Source organism: Peromyscus maniculatus, chromosome 3 (genome assembly GCF_049852395.1).
Source record: "Peromyscus maniculatus bairdii isolate BWxNUB_F1_BW_parent chromosome 3, HU_Pman_BW_mat_3.1, whole genome shotgun sequence".
NCBI lineage: Eukaryota > Metazoa > Chordata > Mammalia > Rodentia > Cricetidae > Peromyscus > Peromyscus maniculatus.
In genome coordinates this window covers 2254536-2274149 of record NC_134854.1, presented here as the reverse complement: position 1 = coordinate 2274149, position 19614 = coordinate 2254536, and positions in this window count along the sequence as shown.

The window sequence follows — 19614 nt, the reverse complement described above, 5'->3', positions numbered from 1 at the left end:
ATGACTGCCTCGTCACTGCCTGTATGTACAGCCCTCCAGGTCTTCTATGGTATTGAGATTAAAGGTGTTTGTCTCCAATGCTGGCTGTATCCTTGACCAGAGAGAGATCTACCTAGCTCTGCCTACCAAGTGCTGGGATTAAAGGCGTGCACCACGAACGCCCAGCTCTGCTATGGCTTGCTATTAGCTCTGACCCCCAGGCAACTTTATTTATTAGCATACAAATAAAATCACATTTCAGTACAATTATCACCATAATATAGAGCTCTAATCATACAGTCATGCTAATGTCACAGCTTTATTATATTCCATACTGGCTATAAGGTGGGCCAGATTGATGTCTTGAACAAAGAAAATTATGTTGAACATTATTAAGAATGCTAATTTCATTTTATTTCTCTGCTGTACATACTCCTTGACTTTTAATAATTAATTCAAATGTTGGGCCAATTCACTCAACCAATGAGCAGCAGTAATCAGATCTACCATGTTATACCTGATGACCTCAAATGGAGAATCAGTTCCTTTGCCAAAAATTGTGCTGCCCACATGGCTGCCTGGCATTTTTGGACACTAAAATTACTCTGGCAATTGACAGCAGCTCCAGGAGACCACCAAAACCATGCAGTTGCGCCCACAGGAATACCTGCTCCAGTCATGACTTCTCTGTGCCAATTGAACTGGATTTGGAAGCCATCACTCTAAGACAAGCCTCAGAGAATCCCAAATGATCCCGATAATTCAGGCCAAGGAGAGAGCACTTCACTATGTAGCTCAGCAGAAAACTTGGTAGTGTTCACTCAAGGCCTAGATTGGTCCATGTGTAAGACCTTGATTAGTGGAACTGGAAGCTGGACTGTGTTTCCTGGGAATACAATGCTGCATTTGCAGGCTTGGTTTTCAAGTCAGCTAAGAGACATCCTCTGCTGAAACAAAAGGTTCCTTCCAAATCGTCTTCTCTATTTGTCATGTGTGTCATGGTTAGTGTTACCAGTGGAACAAATAGGATATGGAGACAACAACAGCAGTGGTATTAGTAATAGTGACAAGAACATGGCTGAAGAGCTCCATAGATCAGCCAGGAGCAGAAATATGAGAAAGAGAGGTAGCATAGATGAAGGAAAGTGGAAGCATAGAGAAGGGATGAGAATATAAAGAGCTAAGAGAGAAAGAGACTGTAGTCACTGGAAGATTTCCCTAAGGGTCAAGAGTCCCGACACCCAAAGGCCTAGCAACTGCTACTGTTAAAGATAGGTTATGGTTGTTTTCCTCATTGCTGTAACAGAACACATGGCAAAAGCAACTTCAGAAAGCCTGTTTTGACTCATAGTTTAATCACTAAAACCCATAGTAGTTGAGGTGCCATGTAGGAACATGAGACTGCTGGTCTCATGTCCTCCAAAGTCCACAGAAGCAAAGAGAAGCAAATGCTAGTATTCCACCACAACACATTTTCTTTTTATTCTCCAGCATAGGACATGGTACCGCACACATTGAGGGTGGGACTTCTTCCTAAGCTAACATCTCTAGAAATATCCTTACAGATTACATTAGTTACTTTTCTTGTTGCTATGACAGAACACCTTACAAAAGCAACTCATAGTGTGAAGATATATTCATCATAGGATAGTGGGCTAGGCATCCTGGCAGGAGTATGCAGCAAGCTGGTCACAATTGCATCTGTAGTTAGGAAGCAGTGAGTGATGAATGCCAGTGATCAGTTGATTTCATCCTTTGTATTTATTCAACCCCCAGTCCATGGAATGGTGCCCCCCACATTCATGGTGGATCTTCCCTCTTCAACTCATTCTAGAAATTCCCAAACAGACATGACCAGGAATTTGTCTCCTATATGATTCTACATCATGTCAAGTTAAAAATCATTATTAACTATCACACAGACATACCCAGAGGTGTTTCCAAATTCAGTCAAGTGGAAAATAAGGTTAATATTGAAATGGTAACACCAGCTGGTACTGCTACCCTGCTATCTGCTTCTAAGAGCTGACACACAATCTGGCCAATCCCTGGCCTTGGTAATCAAAGCTCAAGGCAAAAGGCTTTCAACCTGAGAACTTAAGAGACCCACATCCAGACATTATTCAGAGACAAAAAGACCTTGGAACACACAGCTCTAAATGGAATGTCTCCATCAAATCCCTCCCCTCAAAGCTCAGGGCCAGATAAATATTCAACAGTGGAGGAGGTTGCAGAAAGAGTGTAAAAGCCAGAGGGGGTAGCAGATACCAGGAGAACAAAGCCCTATAAATCAAGAGAGCAAAATTCATTTAGACTCACAGACACTGGAGCACCAAGAACAGTCTACACAGGGCTGCACTAGGTCTTCTACATATATACTATAGCTTTCATTTAGTGTTTTTATGGGACTCTTGAGAGTGTGAATGGATCTCTGTTTCTTGTGCCTGCTCTTGGGGCTCTTTTTCTTGAGCTGGGTTGCCTTGTCCAGCCTCAATGTCATGGGTTTTTTAAAATCTTATTTTATTTTGTCATGTTTGGTTCTTATTCCCTAGAAGCCTGTTCTTTTCTAATGAGAGACAGAAAAGGAGTGGATCCAGAGCAGAAGTGAGGTGGGCAGGAACTGGGGGGTACTTGGGAAGGAGAAACTGTAATCAAGATATATTATATGAGAAAATAATCTATTTTCAACAATGAATTTTTTTTCCCAAAAAACAAAAAGGCTCTATTTTTCGACACCCAGAGATAGGAGTCTCTGAGTCTATCAGGCTGATCCAGAGACCACTGAAGCATTAAGGCCCAGAACTATCACCATCTACTTGAGTTTTTTGAGTACGGTGTGTGACCCCAAGCTGACTGATTCCTAACACCTTGTCTGACAAGGCAGCCATTCTATTTCCTGAGCTAAACATGAACATGTGAAGCCCTGTTGATTAGGTTTTTTTTTTTAATGAAATATGAGTACCATTTACATATAAATCTCAATGACATGTAGGAGGATACTATTGTCATCATCTCATCATCTAAAGGAGCTTTTACACATCAAAGAAAATTAAACTACAATGAAAACATGAATCATATGTACACACACAAAAAATGTTTACTGAGCTTTTATGGTCTTTGATTTTGTTCTTCATAAAGAGGTAACTATTCTATTTGGTCACATTAGAAGTATATGAAATTCATAAGAACCCATTGGTCTTTTGTTTGTTTATTTGTTTTTGTTGTTATTCTGGTCCATCTTTATTCATTTTCTTATAGAAAGAATGTGATGAATACTCACTGTTCTTTTTTCATTAAATTTAATTATATATATGTATATATGTGTATATATATACATATATATATAAATATATATATATATAAACTTCATGCATGAGTACTCTATTTACATCATCCTATCCTTTCCTCTGCAAGTCTGACTTTTCCCATTTCCCTACGAACCACCACTCAAATGTATGACCCTTCTTGAACATCTATTATGTTTTAATTACTATTAATGTAGGGAAATTTTCCTCATCCAAGTTGGCATGTCAACTGGTATTATCACTGTTCAGTGATTGAGGCAACAATTTTGTTGAGATTTCATGGGTGTGGCTTCTCTGTCATGTCTAGAAGATTACAAGACCCTGTCTCACAGCAGGCCTGCTGGGCTTCTGCCTCTTATGATCTCTCCTACCCCCTACCCATGATGTTTCCTAAGCCTTAAATTAGGGTGTTACTTGCAGATGTACTACTTGGGGTTGTACTACCAGGTAAATTTTTTCTCTATTTAGACCAAATGTGCATCTCTGTAATAGTAACCATGTGATGTAAAATGAAGCTCCTTTGAATAGGGATGAGAGCCACACTTATCTGTGTGGCTTAATATTAAGAACACAAAAGGGATGTGATGAATAATCAAACTTCTATTGACCTCCCACCATGTTTAAACACAAATTTTGCTTGGAGGGAAAATTCTTAAGTTTCCAGGGTCTTGTGCCTCTTTACAAGAAATTATGCAGAAATGTGTGAATAGTTACATACAAAGAGATAGGTTATTTAAAGAAAACATAGGTGCTCTTGGAAGTGCACCAGACCTGGCCTTTGGCCTGGCTCTAATAGAGAAAGAAAAATCCAAGAGGGGTAGGGAGCTGCCTGACCTTTCATGGGTCACTTGAAGATATCATGGTTTTTCCAAGTTTACATAACAGTAGGCTTTTCTCCTTCCTGCCCTTTTCCTTAGAGGAAACCTATGTGATAAGAGTTCCATTTCATCTTTCCAGCCAATGGGCTTCTCTTCTATGTCGATCTTAATGTTTTGGAATCCTATTCCTATTTTCCTGCCATGCCCCTACAAAGTGTACAAAATCAGATGGCTGCAAATCTCCACCACAACCTCTTTGATCCAAGCTAGCATGCTTTCTGGGTTGGATTTTTCTACAAAAACATTCTAGAAGATTACCCTTGCTCCTTATTTGCCACATCCTGCTTGCACACAACCAGTTTCCTTCTGAACACAAGGTGAGTTACATCATTCATGTCTGTTCTATATATTACAAAGACTCAGAGTAAAAGCCCAAGCCTTGAATAGTTTAAAAGGTATACATCTTATAACACTTCTGGTTTGACGTCACATTCACTCACTTCAGATAAATTTGCAGTTTTGATTATGTGGTGCTTAAAAGTACATGCATACATTTTCCTGCCTAATTTAGTTTAAGTATTTCCAAAAATATAATTTTAGGAGTCAAACTGACTATTTAAAATTAAACACACATATTTTTGCTACTGTATTCTTTATCTCCAACACTCTAATAAGCTTCAGCATAGAGTAAAATTGACCAAATTCATTCTATTTTACAATACAATGTAAGTTCCAATGGGGCAGATATGGCAGGGTGCTTTGTTCGTTTGGTAGGCAACAAATACTTGATGGTTAACTATACCTAATATAGCAATCATTTTATTTACAATTAGCACAAGTCTGGCAGACCATGCATCTTATCACTTCCTATTTACCAATCTTTTAAACCATCAGTAGAATTGATGAGAAGACACTGACTTTGCATAAACGGAGGAGTATTTATATATGTCTTCAAGAAACAGACAAATTGCCTACATATCCAAAGAAAAAAAGAAATAGAAAACCTAACTTTATAAATACTAACATTACATTTTATGGTGTGTGCGTGCGTGTGTGTGTGTGTGTGTGTGTGTGTGTGTGTGTGTGTGTGTGTGTGTTTACATGTATTTCTCATGAATTACATGAAAAACTAATATGACCCATAAATGTGTGAAGGTCATATTTTGTAAAGTGTGGAAAAATGAGAAAGTCCTTTGATTAAATTGTTAGGGTTATATATTAGCAATGATTTAAGAGTTTAAAACTTAAGTTAATATGAATGAGACTTGTTAAATTTTAAATTAGTATGTCTCTTTTCTATTCCTGTATTTATGTCATTTCTTTTCACATGATATTACTGTCTTATCCAGGGTAAATTAACCTTGGACTGCTGAACTCAAGCAGTGCTCCTGACTCCCCAGTAGCCAAACTACATGTGTGTACTGGTCCCCTCCTTAATCAAGTAAGTTCAAGAATCTTTGGAGTTGAGGGTTTTCCCTTACTCCATCATTTCTCCTAGCCTAAATGAATTACTTAATTACTTATTTTTGTGTTTGTGTCCATGAAGTCTGAGCATGGGTGTGGGGCTCTCAGGAATTAGTCATCTCCATCCACCTTTCCTTGTGTTCTGGGCATCTGATTCAGGTTACCATGCCAGTCTTGTGTAGCAGCTATCTTTAACTGATAAGCCATTAGCTGGTCTGGGACTTCCTTTTCTTCAGGCAATGTGCCTCACTACCCAGCAGCCACCTCACTGCCTATGATAGGGTTGTGACTGTGAATAGAAAGATGAAAACAAATTGAGTAAAAAGCCTTTCCTAGAGGAATGCTAAGAAATTGACATTCAGTAAGGGGAACATGTAGAACTAGAACTAGAAAATAAAAAATTCCACGTGAGCACTCTAGAGGATCAAAATGAGTGGATCAGGGCATGAATTTAGCAAAAAGGACCAAATTGTTCATTGTCTAATGGAGGAATAGGAATTTTTCTGTTCTTAGAACATGCTACTTGGCACTTACCTGACTATGTCTTCAAAGGGCACAGAACTGGGGAAATCCATATCAATGAGGGTAACTTTGGTTAAATTACAGGAAAATTGTATACTGAGATGTTGTGGAATATTAAAGATATGTTACATTTGTTTATGCCGTGGAAGATTTGTTTAATGATGCGAAGATGTATTGCATTCTTTTATTTTGCATTTGTTTAGCTCTGTAAACCTGTGTTACTTTGCCTGCCTAAAACACCCAGTTGGTCTAATAAAGAGCTGAATGTCCAATAGCTGGGCAGGAGAGAGAAATAGGTGAGGTACAAGGCACCGAGGATAAATAGAGAAGAGGGAAGAGTGAGAAAAGGAGAAGGACAAAAGATGTAGGGGGCCAATCGCCCAGCCACACAGCCAGACACAGAATAAGAAAGAAAGATAAGATGTACAGAAATAGAGAAAAATAAAAGCCCAGAAGCAAAAGGTAAAAAGCATAATCTAAGAAGAGCTGGCTAGAAATAAACCAAGCTAAGGCTGGGCATTTATAAGTATGAATAAGTCTCCGTGTGATTATTTGGGAGCTAGGTGGCGGCCCCCGGAGAGCAAAGAACAGACATAGATGGCAGGGTATTCAGAGGACTCTTTCAACTTCTTAATATTGTGGGGCTAAAATTTATGCCATGATCTATGAATCTCTTTCAATGGTATGTCTTAAATCTTTTGTCACTAAAAGGTGCCTTGAAAATGCTGCATAGATAGTCACTTTGCTATTTAATTTTAGACTAAAAAAGTAGTGTTGAAATAATGATCCTGTTCTAAAAGTCAAAGCACATAGTAGCAGGCAGCAATTTGCTAGCCTAAAAATTTTCACTTTCTTCCCTGCATTTTTGAGTGATCAAAAATTTGCATAATTTTAGAAACTTTGTAATGAATAATTTTGAATAATGGAAAGCTGATTAAGAGTTTGTATGCTTTAAAAGTTTGTCATGATTGTTTTGAATAATTGGGAACCACTTGTGTCAGGTTCAAAATGCATTTTTAACACAGAATAGCATTTTGTACCATTGTCAAAACTTTTCCCTATTAGTTTAATTTGAATATACATCTTTTCATTATGCTCATACATTTTCATAGGAAGTTGGGAAAATACTGAAATTCCCTTGATGAAAATGAAAGAATCTTGTTCATTTTTTTCACTTGCATGCAACAATAACAATGTCAAACAGCAAATGTTAATCTTTCTCTCTCTCAACCTGTTCATTAAAGGCTGTGCACTGACAAAAATAATGGAATTGTGTGCATTGTATTAATTAGATAATGAAACTTTATTGATCCTCTATGTTTATATCAACTGAAAAAAAATCAGTTCAAAATGTCTTCCTCCATCATTAGAGAACAATAGAGGTGACTGCAATGTAATCACATTAAAGAAACTTCATTCCACATAAAATATGTCAGAATTTGACACAAAGGAATAGAATACAGTATGTGGAGAAAAACCAAATAATTGATAATTTTATATTACTGTTTATTTCCATTAAAATGATGTCAATATGACAAGTTTAGAGGTGGGTATTTTATAGTAAGGGGAGATTTTAAAAGCAAAATGTATTTCTTTGGCTTGTCACTTGTGTCTGGCCATCTACACTGTTGCCACCCATATTATACTTCCTAATACTAGCAACAGTCATCTAATAATAGGAAGTTTTCTTATATTAGAAGTGATCCTTTCCTTTTCATTTCTGCCAGCTAGCCTTCATATCAAACCATCTGTTCTTCCTCTTTGCTTCACTTAGATTTAAGCATGAGCCTGTGATCCAAATCGTTCACTGATGCAAAGCATTATTTTCTGTCATTGTTATGGAAAATATGTCAAAATTTTCCATCTATATACAGATATAATGTGAAGTCAGTATCCTCTCTTACTGGCACCAAATAAGAAAATGTACGCACCATTTACTCTGGCTGCTATCATGTCATCAAAGGGAACAACATTTAAGAAGAAGTCAGTTCCATGTCTGACTGGATGATAAACAAGATAAAAATTAAAAGTGAAATCCAACCCCTTGCAATTTGAAGACAGTGGTCAGCCCTTAAGTCAACTTTCACCAAACCATATTTACCTCAAAATTTCTACTGATGCGCACTACCATATTTTCTTATTTTTAGTTTTTTTATTCTCTATTGATAGGAGCAAAATACAGTCTTATTTGGAGCAAATGCCAAGGAACTAAAAAAATACACGATATTTAACCACATTAATCTGCACATTTAGTTGATAGAATGTAGGAGAACACAATAAAATACAATGTGGCTAGTGAAGCCATCCTGCACACCTGCCTCTACCCTCTAGCAATGCCTTGCTGTTCCTTTGGTGAATCCTACCTTCTCTAGTTTCCTTCCTATGGTTGTATCTCCAGATGTAGATGTATGCATTCTCAACTTGTATTTTTCATAAAGTCAGCCCTCCAATTTCAGCTGCAAATTAGATATTTCTAATTGCATGTCTAGAATAGTGTTCCATCTCTCCAACCATAATGATCCAAAATACAAATAATGATTTAATAAACTCTAATATTTCTCTATTTAAATGTTCACTATCTCAATCAGTGGCACCATCTCCAGGCCCAGGCCATGACTTAGGCTACCATGGACTGAATGGTATCCCCTAGTCACATGATGAAGCCCTGGTGTGGTGGAATTGAAAGGGAAGCTTGGGGGAGGCGGGAAGCAACTGGCCATGAGGTGCGGCCTTCATAGTGATGATGGAGTTCTGGTTACAAACAAAAGAATGATTCCTCTCTGTGTCATATGAGAATACAAGAAAAAGACAGTTATCTGTGTATCAGAAAAGAAACCCTCATCAAACACCAGATATGCCAATGCCTGGGTCTCAGACTCCCTAGCTCCCAGAATTATGAAGAATTATAAGTGGTTCTATCTTTGCTATTTGTATATATGGGAATGGAGGCTGAAGTACCTTAGAGTCTTTTAACTCTTTTTTCCTCATTTAACATATCCATAAGTAATGTTATATTGATCTCTAGAATCCATCTTCCTATCTTGGAATGAGAAATTACCACAATCACTAACCCATTTGTCCTTCATGGGGACTAAAGCAACAGTATCCTACAATGCCTTCCCTGCGGCCATACTTAACCATTTTCATTTAATTCTCCACTTAGGAGTAGAGTGATTCTTTAAAATATAATCATCAGATGTCACTTTCCCTTGCAATGTTTAAAAATATTTTTCAGTTACACTAAGAAAAAAATAACATGGCATCTTACTAGTTCTCATACTTATATTGAAGTCTCAATTCCTTGATAATTAATACCCACTATGCTTTTATTTTTGAAATATTATAGACACATTACCTAAAATTTTTCAATTTCTTTGCTAAATAGTACTCACTATAATTTTATTTTTGAAATATTATAGACACATTACCTGAAATTCTCTCCTCACATGAAATTCTCTCCTCTGCCTTAGCTCACTTCCTACTACTTAAAGTCATTGCTACAGTCACCTGATCAGAGTGTATTTGCATATAAATTACTCTTTTCCACTTAGTATTTTGAATTTGTTTCAGAGCAAGTAGGTAACTACATAATATTGCAAAATAAAATCTCCTTGGTAAAAAAAAGTAATTTTTTTCATTTTCATTTGCATACAACACCAAAGGCTGTGTATAGACAAAAATTATGTAATCTCTGCATAGTATTAACTAGAGAATATTGCTGATGTTCTATTTATTTGTACTAGAAATAAGCTCTATTATGGCAGAGATTTTATTTATACTTATCACCTAGAAAGATTTCTACCATATTGGTACTTAGTAAATATTAGTTATTTAATAAATATTTTGGTGGGCAATCCTGTGTTGATATTTTATTTGTATGTTATTAAATAAAGTTTGCCTGGAGATCAGAAGACATAGATAGCCAGCCATAAACAAAAGTCAGGCAGTGATAGCATAAGCCCATATTCTGATCACATGGCAGGCAAAGTCTCTGTGAGTTCAAGGACCCAGTCAAGCATGGTGACATACACCTTTAATCCCAGTACCAACCATAGAGTCCCGGAGGTCGGTACAGACAGGCAGTGACAAGAAAGTGAGGTGGTTGGGCTAAGAGCCAATGAGAAGGCAGAACAGCAAGGCAATAAAGGTACAGGTTAGACAGGAAGAAGCTGGTTCTCTTGGGAAGCTACAGCAGTGTGTTGAGCTAAGGTTAGCTGGTGGCTATTTTTATTTCTCTGATCTTTATGGCTTTCACCCCTGTATTTGGCTCAGTGTTTCTTATTTAATAAGACTGTTTAGAAATTCATCTACACAATCCCACTACCCAGGGTTAAGGTTGCAGGAACTTGTTTGCCACTAGCCTGGATGATTAACACTCAGTAACTCTGATGTTGAAAACCAATCACATGATCCAAGCTTTTCCAGTTAATGTAAATAGACATGTATGTAAAAAATGAACAGATGGAAGATCTTGTGACCTTGGACTTGATGGACACAAAGATATTGTAAGCTCAAATAGAAGTTCAGTTCTGTCTATCTGTGGTCCTTGGTTAAAATAAATTTCTACCCAAGTAATGATCAAGATAAAAAGTAGCAAGAAGAAAGAGTTAGTAATGTTGAATAAGAGAGGTAAAACTGGGCATCCTTATCTCATTTCTGATTTTAAAGTAAATGTTCTCAGTTTGTCTCAGTTTAGTATAATGTTAGCTATAGCCTTTATTATTGTGAGGTATGCTCGCTCATTGATTCATAAACTCTAACGACTCTAGGGCTTTAATCATGAAGGCTTGTTGAACATTATTAAATTGTTTTGCTGCATCTAGCTAGGTGATCATGAGAGTTTGTCCTACATTTATTTATATAATGTATTACACTTACTGACTTGTACATCTCAAACTTTGCATCTCTGGAATGAAGCCCACTTGATCATGATTTTGATCCTTTGACTCTGTTCCTGAATTTGATTTGCAAGTACACTGTTGCAAAATTCTGCATCTGTGTTAGTCAGGAAAGTTGTTCTATAGTTTTCTTTTTTGTTGTATCTTTATCCATTTTAGGTAGCAGGCTAATTCCAGCTTTATATAATGAATTTGGTAGTATTCCATCACTTTCTATATTATGGAATAAAAATGAGAAGTATTGGCATTAGGTATGCATTGAAAGTTGGATCAAGTCAGCAGTTAAAAAAAGGATTTTATCTAAGTTCATAATATAACAAAACATGTAAGGTTGTACTTTGTCTTTTATTTTTAACCACAGATATTGCATTTTAATGTTTGTGGGGCATTTACCACCCCACCCCCCCAGTTTCCATGAGTTTTCTTGAGTGTGAGCAGCAGGAAATATTAGATAGAAGGATTTATTGCGGAGAATATTGTGGAGATAAACAGATAGAAAATAAAGGATAGCCTCAAGAGGGCCTGGAACCTATTCCAATGGGCTCCAACTGTCTCTGCCCCAGGGTTTTTATAGAGACGCCAAGGGGTGGAGCAAAAGACCTCCTCCCCCAGCACAGCCAAGTGCAGACCATCTCAGACACCTGCACTCAGGCCCATGGTCCTAATCATCCTCTATGCGGACCTGAGAATGGGCTCCCACAAATGTTATAAGCAAAACATCTCTCCCATCATGGCCTTGAGATCTGCTTTATTCATTTAAAAAAAACAAACAAACAAACTAGATAAGACATTCTTCCAGTAAAAAAATCCCTCACAAATAAATCACTAAGACAAATAAGCCTTTCAATTATTGAAATAGATAAATCCATGTAGACACTATGTTACTTAATTAGAAAATGGTTAATACATGTCATAGAATAAAGACAAGTTTTAAATCAAAGTTATAGACTATCCTGAACCCTCTCCTACACAAATTACCTATGAAATGGACATACACATTTACAAATAATAAATCAAAAGGGGAACTAGGAAGCTATTAAATTTCTATCAATTAATTGTATAATTTGAGAAATTCACTTAAAAAATATAGTAACTATTAATATATGAACTACAGTGCAAAAGACACACTGAAGAGGATTGTGTGACAGATGTAGATTCGTACCAATGGATGCTTTCAACTTGGAGCCAACACATACAAACTGTTGGAGAGCTCTCAGAGAAAGATTACTTGTGTGAATACATAGAGAAGAGTTGGGCAGAGTCGTTTCCTTCCCTGAGCATCAGCAGCATTTCCCTCAGAGCAAAGTAGTAAGGGCATGTGCTTAGATCATTGAAGCCAGGAATAATCAAGCAAAAACAATTGGCAAAGTTGTCCATCATTTTTCTTCCACATTCTCCTGAGGCCAACTCTGATGTCAAAACCTGTATCCACATCCCAGTAAGTAAAAATCATCAAACAAAAATACTAGAAGAGCAACCTCACAAAATTTTGACTTTGCTTTACTAACAGAAGTCATCAATTTGAAAAGAAACCAATTTTGATATTTTAGAGAGAAATAGATTTCAAAGGAATATAATAAACATCTTAGGAATGAATCACAAACACCACACCAAGAGGAAGGAAGAGGAGGAAGATGAGGAGGAAGAAGAAAGCAATGCCCTATTAGAGAATTAGAGTATTAAGTATAAGACTTCCTAGAAATCAACGAAAATGAAGACACCACATACACAAACTTATGGGACACTATGAAAGCAGTGCTAAGAGGGAAATTCGTAGCACTAAATGTACACATAAAGAAGTTGGAGAAATCTCACACTAGTGACTTTAAAGCACACCTAAAAGCTCTAGAACAAGAAGAAGCAATGTCTCCCAGGAAGAATAGATGCCAGGATATTATCAACATGAGAAGTGAAATTAATAAAATAGAAACTAAGAGAATAATACAAAAAAATTAATGAAACAAAGAGTTGGTTCTTTGAGAAAAATCAACAAGATAGACAAGCCCTTATCCAAACTAAACAAAAGACAGAGAGAGAGAATCCAAATGAACAAAATCAGAAATGAAAAGGGGGACATAACAACAGACATTGAGGAAATCCAGAGAATTATCAGGTCATATTTCAAAAACCTCTACTCCACAAAACTGGAAAACCTAAAGGAAGTGAACAATTTTCTGGATAGGTACCACATACCTAAGTTAAATCAAGACCAGATAAACTATTTAAATAGTCCGATAACTCCCAAGGAAATAGAAACAGTCATTAAAAGTCTCCCAACCAAAAAAAGCCCAGGACCAGATGGTTTCAGCGCAGAATTCTACCAGATCTTCAAAGAAGAGTTAATACCAATACTCTCTAAATTGTTCCACATAATAGAAACAGAAGGGACATTACCAAACTCCTTCTATGAGGCTACAATTACCCTGATTCCTAAACCAAACAAGAATACAACAAAGAAAGGGAACTACAGACCAATCTCCTTCATGAACATTGATGCAAAAATACTCAATAAAATACTGGCAAACAGACTCCAAGAACACATCAGAACAATTATCCACCATAATCACGTAGGCTTCATCCCAGGGATGAAAGGGTGTTTCAACAAATAAAAGTCCATCAATGCAATACACCATATAAACAAACTCAAAGAAAAAAAACACATGATCATCTCACTAGATGCAGAAAAGGCATTTGACAAAATCCAACACCCCTTCGTGATAAAAGTCTTGGAGCGATCAGGAATACAGGGAACATACCTAAACATAATAAAGGCAATTTACAGCAAGCCAACAGCCAACATCAAATTAAATGGATAGAAACTCAAAGCAATTCCACTAAAATCAGGAACGAGGCAAGGCTGTCCACTCTCCCCATATTTATTCAATATAGTACTTGAAGTTCTAGCCAGAGCAATAAGACAACATAAGGAGATTAAGGGGATACAAATTGGAAAGGAAGAAGTCAAGCTTTCCCTATTTGCAGATGACATGATAGTATACTTGAGTGACCCCAAAGATTCCATCCAGGAACTGATAAAGTTTATAAATACCTTCAGCAACATAGCAGGATACAAGATCAACTCAAAAAAATCAGTAGCCCTCCTATATACAATGGACAAAGAAGCTGAGAAGGAAATCAGAGATACATCACCCTTTACAATAGCCACAGATGACATAAAATACCTTGGGGTAACACTAACCAAGTAAGTGAAGGACCTATATGACAAGAACTTTAAGGCCCTGAAAAAAGAAATTGAAGAAGATGTCAGAAAATGGGAAGATCTCCCATGCTCATGGATAGGCAGGACCAACATAGTAAATATGGCAATTTTACCAAAAGCAATCTACAGATTCAATGAAATCCCCATCAAAATACCAAAACAATTCTTCACAGACCTAGAAAGAATAATATTCAACTTCATATGGAAAAACAAAAAACCCAGGATAGCCAAAAGAATCCTGTACAAGAAAACAACCTCTGGAGGCATCCCAATCCCTGACTTCAAGCTCTACTATAGAGCTACAGTAATAAAAACAGCTTGGTATTGGCATAAAAACCGACATGTGGACCAATGGAATCGAATTGAAGACCCTGACATTAACCCACACACCTATGAACATATAATTTTTGACAAAGAAGCCAAAAGTGTACCATGGAAAAAAGAAAGCATCTTCAACAAATCGTGCTGGCATAACTGGATATCAATGTGTAGAAGGCTGCAAATAGATCCATATCTGTCACCGTGCACAAAACTTAAGTCCAAGTGGATCAAGGACCTCAACATGAATCCAGCTACTCTGAACCTGCTAGAAGAGAAAGTAGGAAGTAGTCTTGAACGCATTGGCATAGGAGATCACTTCCTAAATATAACACCAGTAGCACAGACACTAAGAGAAACAATCAATCAATGGGACCTCTTGAAACTGAGAAGCTTTTGTAGAGCAAAGGATACGGTCAACAAGGCAAAGCGACAGCCTACAGAATGGGAAAAGATCTTCACCAACCCCACATCTGACAGAGGACTGATATCCAGAATATATAAGGAACTCAAGAAATTAGACATCAAAACAACCAACAGTCCAATTAAGAAATGGGCTATAGAACTAAACAGAGAATTCTCAACAGAGGAAACTCAAATGGCAGAAAGACATTTAAGGAATTGCTCAACATCCCTAATCATCAGGGAAATGCAAATCAAAACAACTGTAAGATACCACGTATGCCTGTCAGAATGGCTAAGATCAAAAACCCTGAAGACACTTTATGCTGGAGAGGATGTGGAACTAGGGGAACTCTCCTCCACTGCTGGTGGGAATGCAAGCTTGTACAACCACTTTGGAAATTAATATGGCACTCTCTTAGAAAATTGGGAATCAATCTCCCCCAAGATCCAGCTATACCACTCTTGGACATATACCCAAAAAATGCTCAATCATACCACAAGAGCACTTGCTCAGCTATGTTCATATCAGCAATGTTTGCAATAGACAAAACCTGGAAACAACCTAGATGCCCTTCAACTGAAGAATGGATAAATAAATTGTGCCACATATACACAGCAGAGAAAAACAATGACATCATGAGGTTTGCAGGCAAATGGATGGATCTAGAAAAAATCATCCTGAGTGAGGTAACCCAGCCTCAGAAAGACAAATATGGTATGTACTCACTCATAGGATACTAGATGTGGAACAAGGATGACTGGAGTGCTACTCACATTACCAGTGAGGCTACCTGGAAAACAGGACCCCAAGAAAGACACGAAGATCGCCCAATGATGGAGAAATGGCTGAGATCTACATGAACAACCTGGACATGAGTGGAAGCAATGAAGGGCGAGGGTCAAGGGAAAGAGAGCGGGAGATTCCAGCTGGATTAAGAACAGAGAGGGAGAACAAGGAATAGGAGACCATGGTAATTGAAGACCACATGAGAAAAGGAAGAAACAAAGTGCTAAAGAGGCCCACAGAAATCCACAAAGATACCCCCACAAAAGACTGCTGGCAATGGTCGAGAGACAGCCGGGACTGACCTACTCTGGTGATGGGATGGCCAAACACCCTAGTAGTTGTGCCAGAAACTCCATCCAAGGACTGAGGAATCTGGATGCAGAGATCCATGGCTAGGCCCCGGGTGGAGCTCCAGGAGTCTAATTAGTGAGAAAGAGGTGGGTTTATATGAGCGAGAATTGTTGAAACCAAGGTTGGATAAAGCACAGGGACAAATAGCCAAACGAATGGAAACACATGAACTATGAACCAAAGGCTAAGGGGCCCCCAAATGGATCAGGCCCTTTGAATAGTTGAGACAGTTGATTGGCTTGATCTGTTTGGGAGGCATCTAGGCAGTGGTACCAGGTCCTGGGCTCATTGCATAAGTTGGCTGTTTGAAACCTGGGACTTATGCAGGGACGCTTGGCTCAATCTGGGTGGAGGGGACTGGACCTGCCTGGACTAAGTCTATCAAGTCGATCTCAGTCCTCAGGGGAGGCCTTGCTCTGGAGGAGGTGGGAATAGGAGGTGGGCTGGGGGGAAGGCGAGAGGGGCAGGAAGGGGGAGAACAAGGGAATCTGTGGCTCTTATGTAGAACTGAATAATATTGTAAAATAAAAAAAAAATAACAAAAATTCACACCAATAAATCTAAAGTGTAAATTAAATGGAAATTTTTATGGAAATGTAATAGTTTGATTATAAATTGATAAATAGAATTCAGCATAAAATATGAGTAACTGTAGATAATGTGGAGGACATTATGCTGTGGGATGGTCTTTCTGTATGCTGTGAATATATGTTGGACCATTGGTTAATAAAGAAGCTGCTTTGGCCTATGGCAAGACAGATTATAGCCAGGTGGGAAATCCAAGCAAAGATACAGGGAGAAGAAAGGCAGAGTCAAGAAAGACTCTGCAGTCACTTGGGGGTAGGGTAGCAAGATGTAATGGAACACGGGGAAACCCACGAGACACGTGGCCATACATAGATCAATAGAAATGGGTTAATTTAAAATAAAAGAGCTAGTTATCAATAAGCTTGAGTCATAGACCAAACAGTTTGTAATTAATATAAGCCTTTGTGTATTTATTTGGGACTGAGCAGCTACAGGACACAGGAAAACTTCCAGTTACATCAAAAGATTCTTTAAAAATTCTTCATAGAACCCCAGGTGGTGGTGGTCCATGCCTTTAATCCCAGCACTTGGGAGGCAGTGGCAGGTGGATCTCTGTGAGTTTGAGGCCAGCCTGGTCTACAGAGTGAGTTCCAGGACAGGCTCCAAAGCTACACAGAGAAACCCTGTCTCAAAAACAACAACAACAACAAAATTCTTCATATTTCCATTCTTTCATAGAAAGATCAGTTTTTAAATTGAAAAGAAAAGGAAGTTTATGCTATCTTAATTAAGATTAATGATCCTAGACTTTAAACAACATTTATGAAAGACATGAAAAAGCAGTAAGATTTTGCAGAGGATCAGAAGGGATCCTTTCTTTGGATACAGCCTCTGCTAAGCTTTTTGCATTCAAGGGTGGACTTGGCAGTGAAGTGTCTGCCTTTGATCATCCATGTGTCTGTAAGTAACCTCAATAAACCAGTTGATTCACTTGATACAAAAAAGAAAAATGCTAATGACTATAAACACTGAACCACTTTGAGACTAAAGACTAAGATGGTTCAGTCACTGAAAACCTTGAGATTTGCTAGAGGGGTAGATCTACTATCTACCTGCATAGGGTTGATGCCATGCATAGAAGTTGTAATAACTGGTGTGTTTGACCTCATTCATTACCAAGAGTGTAAGCTGTGCAGGCAGCCTTCCTGGTTTTTCTTTGTCTATATGGGGTTGCAAAGGCATGGGGAATGAAGACAACAAAATTGTATGTATTCTATTTTTGCAGCAAGGCAGCTAATCATTGTCTTCTTTATGTCAACCAAAAGCACGTTATTCATCTTTTCCACACCAAACTCTAAAAAAAATTCAACAGAGTAAGCAAACCAAAAAAACACAAAATAAAAGGAACAAACAAAACTGGGGCAGGAGGGAACTTCTCCCATTGAAAAGCATGGATGGTGGGGGAAAAAACATGATGCAAAAAAGTAACACAATTTATGAAATGCTTAAAATAAAGATGACCATCAAATTATTGGATTGTGGAGTACATGAACATTTTGGTTATGGATTTTCCTATGGTATCAAAGTAGTGTGCTTGAAATAAAAATATTCTTTTTATGTGAGTCATCTCTCTGTTACTATAACACATCGCTGAGACAACTGACTTATAATAAGAAAAGTTCTATTTTGGTTCCTGCTTTTGGAGGTCAGTTCATAACTGTTGACTCTGTTGATATGGTATAGTAGGTAGAGTATGGCAAAATCATCTCTAAATTTATGACTAAGGATTAAAAAAAAGAATGAGAAAGAAACTGTAGTGCTGCTATTCCCTGGGGAATGCATTTCTAATGGACTTAGGATATCCCATTGGGCCACACATTTCAGATTTCTACTGCCTCCTATTAACGACAACCTGGTGGTTGAGCTTTTTCTACATGTTCACTTGGAAGACTTTTCTAGGGTCAAGTATAGCCTCTACATATTAGTGCTCATGACAGAGATACCCAGGGATTTCTGGGAGAAATATTATAAGAAGAGTCTGGATGAAGTTGAAACTACTTGGAAGGTGCAGTAACTTAGGCATCCACACTACAAAAAGCAAAGCTGTCTAACCTAAGAGTGTAAGTGGTAGATGTGGAAATTTGTCAAAGTATGTTCATGATACACTTATCTGGGGGCCATGTAAAGAATGGAAGAGATGAAACAAAAAATTACATTTACAGACATAAATCAAGAAGAAAATTTTTGAAATAAATATAATTCTTTTGTTTTACTGGAAATGATATGCAAAGTTAATTTGACACAGGCTTGTTTATAATAAGACATTTCATGTAAATATCCTGACCTTAAAATTAAATAATTATTTGTGTTTATTATAGATTTGACAGTTTAGTGAATATAAATATGTAGCTTTATTTTCCCTTCTTTGGTTTTATCTAGTTAATTTTAGTGCATTTTTAAGGCCATTTTGAATGTTAATGTGTTATATGAATGATTAGCTATGCTTTTAATGCTGAGTACTGTGGGATGTCCTGTATGCTGTAAATATATGTTGCTATGATTGATTGATAAATAAAACGCTGATTGGCCAGTAGCCAGGAAGGAAGGATAGTGCAGGTGGGACAAGGAGGAGGAGAATTCTGGGAAGTGGAAGGCTGAGGCAGGGAGACACTGCCAGCCACCATGAAGAGAAGCATGATGTAAGATATGGGTAAGCCACGAGGCAAGGTATAGATTTACAGAAATGGATTAATTTAAGATATAAGAACAAATAGCAAGCAGCCTGCCACGGCCATACAGTTAATAAGTAATATAAATCTCTGTGTGTTTACTTGGGGGACGTGAGTGGGAGAGATTTGTCCTGACAGTGGGCCAGTCAGGACCAGGAAAACTTCAGCTACAGCTAAGGGTTTTTTTTTTTTTTAAATTTATTGTTGTTTTATTTTTTGAGACAGGCTTTCTCTGTGTAACAGCCCTGGCTGTCCTAGAACTCATTCTGCAGACCAGGCTGGCCTCAAAC